This window comes from Panicum virgatum, chromosome 8N (assembly GCF_016808335.1).
Source record: "Panicum virgatum strain AP13 chromosome 8N, P.virgatum_v5, whole genome shotgun sequence".
In the NCBI taxonomy this organism is placed as follows: domain Eukaryota; kingdom Viridiplantae; phylum Streptophyta; class Magnoliopsida; order Poales; family Poaceae; genus Panicum; species Panicum virgatum.
Genome location: NC_053152.1, coordinates 23,798,133 through 23,804,132, shown reverse-complemented (window position 1 = coordinate 23,804,132; position 6,000 = coordinate 23,798,133).

Sequence of the window (6,000 nt, the reverse complement as noted above, 5' to 3'; positions counted from 1 at the left end):
AAGTCGAAGGACTATTGTTGTGAATGAGCTTGGTAAATGGGAATCTGAAAGTGAAGAAGAAGATGCACCACATTATGATGACAACATTGAAAATGATGAGAATGAGATCCACGAAGAAGGTGATGATAAATGCTTGATTTCTCGGCAAGTGCTTAGTGTTACTGCTGTGAAGTAGAAGAATGGACAGCGGCACAATCTTTTCCATTCTCGAGGCATGATCAAGGACAAATTATGTAGAATCATTGTTGATAATGGTAGCTGCAATAATATTGCAAGTCAAGAATTAGTTGAGAGAATGGGACTAAAACAGCGGCGCCACCCATCTCCATACATAATGCAGTGGCTTAATGAGTGCAGTGTGTTGCGTGTGACCAATATGGTGACCGTTCTTTTCTCCATTGGAAGATTCAATGATCAAGTGGAGTGTGATGTGGTGCCAATGCAAGCTTGTCAATTGCTATTGGGAAGACCTTGGTTGTATAATCGTGATGTTCAGATTTGTGGTCGATCCAACAAGGTTGTTCTCATGTACAAAGAAGAGCGAATCAATTTGGTTCCTTTGTCACTGGAGGAGATTTTGAATGATGATCTGAAACGAAAACAGCGAGAAAGTGAGAAACAATTACGAGTGACCCACAAAGATAGTGAAGGGGTGTCTCCAAGGTCAAATAGAACTCCACAGCTACAAAGTACCGAGCCAAAGGGAAAAGAGGGTTTAGTGATGATGGCTAGAAAAGGGGATTTAAAAGAATTGAGTGAACCCAATACCATGTTCTTTGTACTCTTGTACAAGGAAAAATTTCTTTCCACTAACGACTTATCCTCTACTTTGCCTAGTGTTGTTTTTGATGTGCTACATGAATGTGAAGATGTGTTTCCCGAGGAAGTACCACCAGGGCTGCAACCAAAGAGAGAGATTGAACACCAAATCGACCTTGTTCCTGGTGCTCCACTTCCTAACCGTGCAACATACCATACCAACCCGGAGGAAACAAAAGAAAGTCAGCACCAATTTCAAGAGCTCATTAACAAAGGGTATGTGAAGGAAAGTCTCTCACCTTGTGTTGTTCCTGTTCTTTTAGTTCCAAAGAAAGATGGTTCACGGAGAATGTGTGTTGATTGCCGAGCTATAAATAACATCACAATAAGGTATAGACACCCCATACCTAGGCTTGATGGCATGCTTGATGACTTAGTGGTGCTATTATCTTTACAAAAATTGACTTAAGAAGTGGCTAGCTTCAAATCAGAAAGAGAGAGGGAGATGAGTGGAAAACAGATTTCAAAACCAAGTTTGGGCTCTATGAATGGTTGGTAATGCCTTCTGAATTGACTAATGCACCTAGTACATTCATGAGATTGACGAATCATGTGCTTAGGACTTTCATTGGCAAGTTCTTTGTTGTTTACTTTGATGATATCTTGATTTACAGCAAGTCACTTGATGAACATGTTTGTATGCTAACCTTAAAAAGTGCACCTTTTGCACCAACAAGGTAGTCTTTCTTGGCTTTATTGTTTTAGCTCATGGCGTGGAGGTGGATGAGGAAAAGATCAAGGCTGTTCGTGAGTGGAAGCCTCCACAAAATGTGAGCCAAGTGCGAAGCTTCCTTGGACTCGCCGGCTTCTACCGGCGTTTTGTGAAAGATTTCAGTTCCATTGCTGCCCCAATAAATGAGTTGACAAAGAAGGATGTACCATTCCAATGTGGTGAAGCACAAGAGAAGGCATTTGAAGAGTTGAAGATGAAGTTGACATCAGCTCCACTCCTTGCATTTCCAGATTTTGGTAAGACCTTTGAAATTGAATGTGATGCAAGTGGTGTAGGGATTGGAGGCGTGCTCTTGCAGGACAGAAGGCCCATTGCATATTTCAGTGAAAAGCTAAGTGGTCCAACTCTGAATTATTCTATTTATGACAAAGAACTTTATGCTCATGTGAGGAGTTTGGAAACTTGGCAACGCTACCTTTTGCTCAAAGAATTTGTGATACATTCAGACCATGAATCTTTGAAACATTTAAAGGGTCAACTAAAATTGAACAAAAGACATGCTAAATGGAGCGAATTCATTGAGTCTTTTCCATATATTGTCAAGTACAAAAAAGGGAAGGAAAATATTGTTGTAGATGTTTTGTCTAGATGCCATGCTTTGATGTCCCAACTTGATGCTAAAATTCTTGGTTCGGAAAGTATTAAAGATTTGAATGCAACTGACACATGATTTGCTTTTCCATTTTCTAAATGTTGTGATGGTAAGGGCTAGGAAAAATTCCATTTGCATGATAGATTTTTGTTTTGAGCTAACAAACTTTGCATCCCAGATTGCTCTGTTCGACTAATGCTTTTGCAAGAAGCTCATGCCGGTGGACTTATGGGCCATTTTGGTGCCAAGAAAATGGAGCAAGTGCTAGCTGATCATTTCTTTTGGCCAAAGATGTGGCGAGATGTGGAGAGACATGTTCTTCGCTGTGAAACCTGCCACAAAGCTAAGTCACTATTTGAACCCTCATGGTTTATATACCCCATTGCCTATTCCTGTTGTTCCATGGGATTCAATCTTTGTTGTGGTTGATCGTTTTAGCAAAATGGCACACTTTATTCCTTGTCATAAGAGCGATGATGCTTCACACATCGCTGAATTATTTTTCAGGGAAATTGTGTGTCTACATGGAGTGCCACACACCATTGTATCAGATCATGACACCAAGTTCTTGAGTTACTTTTGGAAGACTTTGTGGGGTAAACTTGGGACAAGGCTGCTGTTCTCCACAACATGTCATCCACAAACTGATGGGTAAACCGAAGTTGTCAACCGCATGTTGTCAACAATGTTGCGAGATGTTCTTACGATGAACCTGAAACTATGGGAAGAAAGTTTGCCTCATGTGGAATTTGCATACAACAGGGCGATACACTCGACCATTAAATTTTTTCCATTGGAGATTGTAAATGGTTTCAAACCTACTGCTCTCATCAATCTTATGCCCTTGCCTATGCAGGAACATGTGAACTTTGATGCAAGCAAGCGAGCTGAATTTGTCAAGAACCTTCATGATCGAGCTAGAGCCAATATTGAGAAGATGACCGAGATGTATGAGAAGCGCGCCAACAAGGGTCGCAAGAAGATGTAATTTGAACCAAGAGATTTGGTTTGGGTGCACCTACGCAAGGATCGTTTCCCTGAACAATGCAAGAGCAAGTTGCAGCCCTGAGCTGATGGTCCATTCAAAGTGCTTTGCAAGATCAATGACAACGCATATGAGATTAATCTTCCCAGTACTTATGGTGTGAGTTCAAGCTTCAATGTCGCCGATCTGTCTCCATTCTTTGGAGTAGAAGAGTCGAGGATGACACCTTTTCAAGAGGGAGAGGATGATGAGGACATGCCCCCAGAAGCTACTAAAGTTACAAATAAATATGTTTATGATGGACCAATTACATGCAATCGTGCAAAAATACTCCAAAAAGAGGTGAACTCACTCCTATTTGAAACTAACTTCAAAATATTTGAGAATGTTATACTGCCTAAATATTCTACTTTGATTCTACTTAGGCATGTACATAAAGAAGATTGGAACACGAAGCAATCAGACAACCAGTTTACGTCAACCAGTTTGGACCAGTCTAAACCAGTTCGGACAGCAAGATCGGACCAACCAGATCGGACCAGCCAGTTCGGGCCACCAGTTCAGACCACCAAAAGAAATGGCTCTATCTCCTAATTCCCGCGACCTCTAAAGGCCCATAAGTATCCGCTGGAAAGCTTATGAAGTCTACTTTCCAACCCAACAAGTTTCACGTCATTTGGAATTCCCAACAATGATTTATGGTTGAATCATTGAAGATTGCTCAGAAGGTCAAGAGTCTGCCCGATGATTTATCTTTCTCAACTTCTTGTGCAAGATTGTACCATTATACAATGTTTCATGGTGCATTCTACACATGCCTGGAAAGCTTATCAAGTCTAGTTTCGCACCCAACAAACGGCTTATCATTTCGACATCCGAGTAAGGATAAATGGTCATTTTACTAAAGATTGCGCGGAAGCCCAGGAGTCGCGCGGGAATTGAAGACCATCTCGTGAATGTTTCACCAGTTGGCCTTCCACTTTCCAACGTGGAGACTTCAGTTCATATCTATCTAGGAGGGTAGTTCCTAGTATAAATATCCCCTATGTGTACACAAAAAAGAACTTTTGATTATTTGATAAACCAATATGGTATTCCAGCTGATTTGCTGATGAGTGACTTACACCTTTGTTCTTGCGAGTTCTTCTTAGAATTGTGAGGAAGATCTTTTTGAGGTCCCCTAATGCGTGCTCTGTGGCTTCCAGTTCGGCTGCACCGTTTTGTGTGGATTAGTCCCGGTTTGTGGTTCTGCGATCATTTGGAGATCGAATCGAAGTCCTCAAGGTTTTGGTGTCTCTCTCCCTGTCGCTTGGTCGCATCCAACTTTAGCAGGTATAAAGCTATTTACCTATTATTCATAGCAAACTTATCCTTGTTCTTGAACCTACTGTCATGAAGATTGGGCCATCCTTGTGCTGGAATATATCGGGACCTATCAAAAGAAGAGGCTAAGAAGGCCGCTAACGGATAAGATGACTCACACGGCGGTGAGGATCACTGGCAAGGCGACACATGGAGTCACTTGCACTGTGCCAGTCGCCAGCATGGGCACGCGCACGGCGGGAGGTCCGGTCCGACTGGTCACACCGCAACAAGCAACATCAAGGAGTTCAATATTTGAGCGTCCAAAACTCAAAATTTCAAATAGAAACTTGAAAGTTGGCGAAAATGAAAGTGGTAGAGGATAAGATGGTCTTCAAGATTGCTTTTGGGCACAAGTTGATCTTATCCATGATTTTAGAATAAAACAGGCCAACCGAGTTCAAACACACTTAGCAGAAATTGCAAAAAAATTGAACGCATGCGATGACATGCAATTCAAAATGTAATTAGGCATGCGCAATTAACACTAATGACAACACTTAAGCTATGATTAGCAATGAAAGCACGAAATTAACGCCTGGGGTGTTACAATCCATCTGCAATGTAGGTCCATGACTCGAAGGTGAAAGTCGTGCCCTTCTCGAGGGAGTCATCATGGTTGGGAGATGCCATCGAGTTCACCAGGAGATCCTCAACCTGCCCCATGGTGGGTGCTAGTTGTTGGTGTTTTACCGTCATGTCTACCTAGGGATACCCTTAGGTAGAGAGATGATTGTGGGAAGGCGCCGAGATCAGAAACATGATGGTGCAAGCAACACGAGGGGTTAGACAGGTTCAGGCCGCGAGTGTTGCTTAATACCCTACGTCTTGTGCTATTTGTGAGTTTAAAATACCAAATATAGATCAACCACATGAAATTGTGCACAAGAGATCAAGAAAAATTTAAACAAAAGCATCACACTTCATGATTACAAGAATATGTATGTGTGTATATGCATATGCAAGTATAAACCCTTATAACTTCCAAACCAAGTCAAACCTGTACATGAAATTTTATAGGCATGTTCAGCATAAAAAGACTAGCAAATGTCTAATTGGACACTATGTAACACCCTAATTTAATTTTCAGTTTTTGATAATAAATTTAATTGGCTTTAATTAATTTTCTAAGGATTATTGTGTTAGTCTTGCATTTAATCTAAATTTTTGTTCTATAAGTAATTAAAATTTTATCATAGGTTTAAATTTTGGTGTTGCATTCATGCTGGAGCATTGATTTATTTGTTTGAGTGTTAGAGCTGAATTCAAATTCAATTTTGGATTCAAATAGATTTAGTTGAGTTAGTTTGAATAGGAAAAGAAATAGAAGAAGTAATGGAAAAGAAACCCAACCCAAAACCCCTTCCCGGCGGGCCCTTCCTTTCCCTCTCCCTTCCCCGCGGCCCAGCAAACAAACAAGCACCAGCCCAGTCCGCGGCCCGTTCCGCTCGGGCCGAACCAGCCTTTCCCCGCGGCCCGACCCACTCCTCCGCGCACGGCCCAGCACGC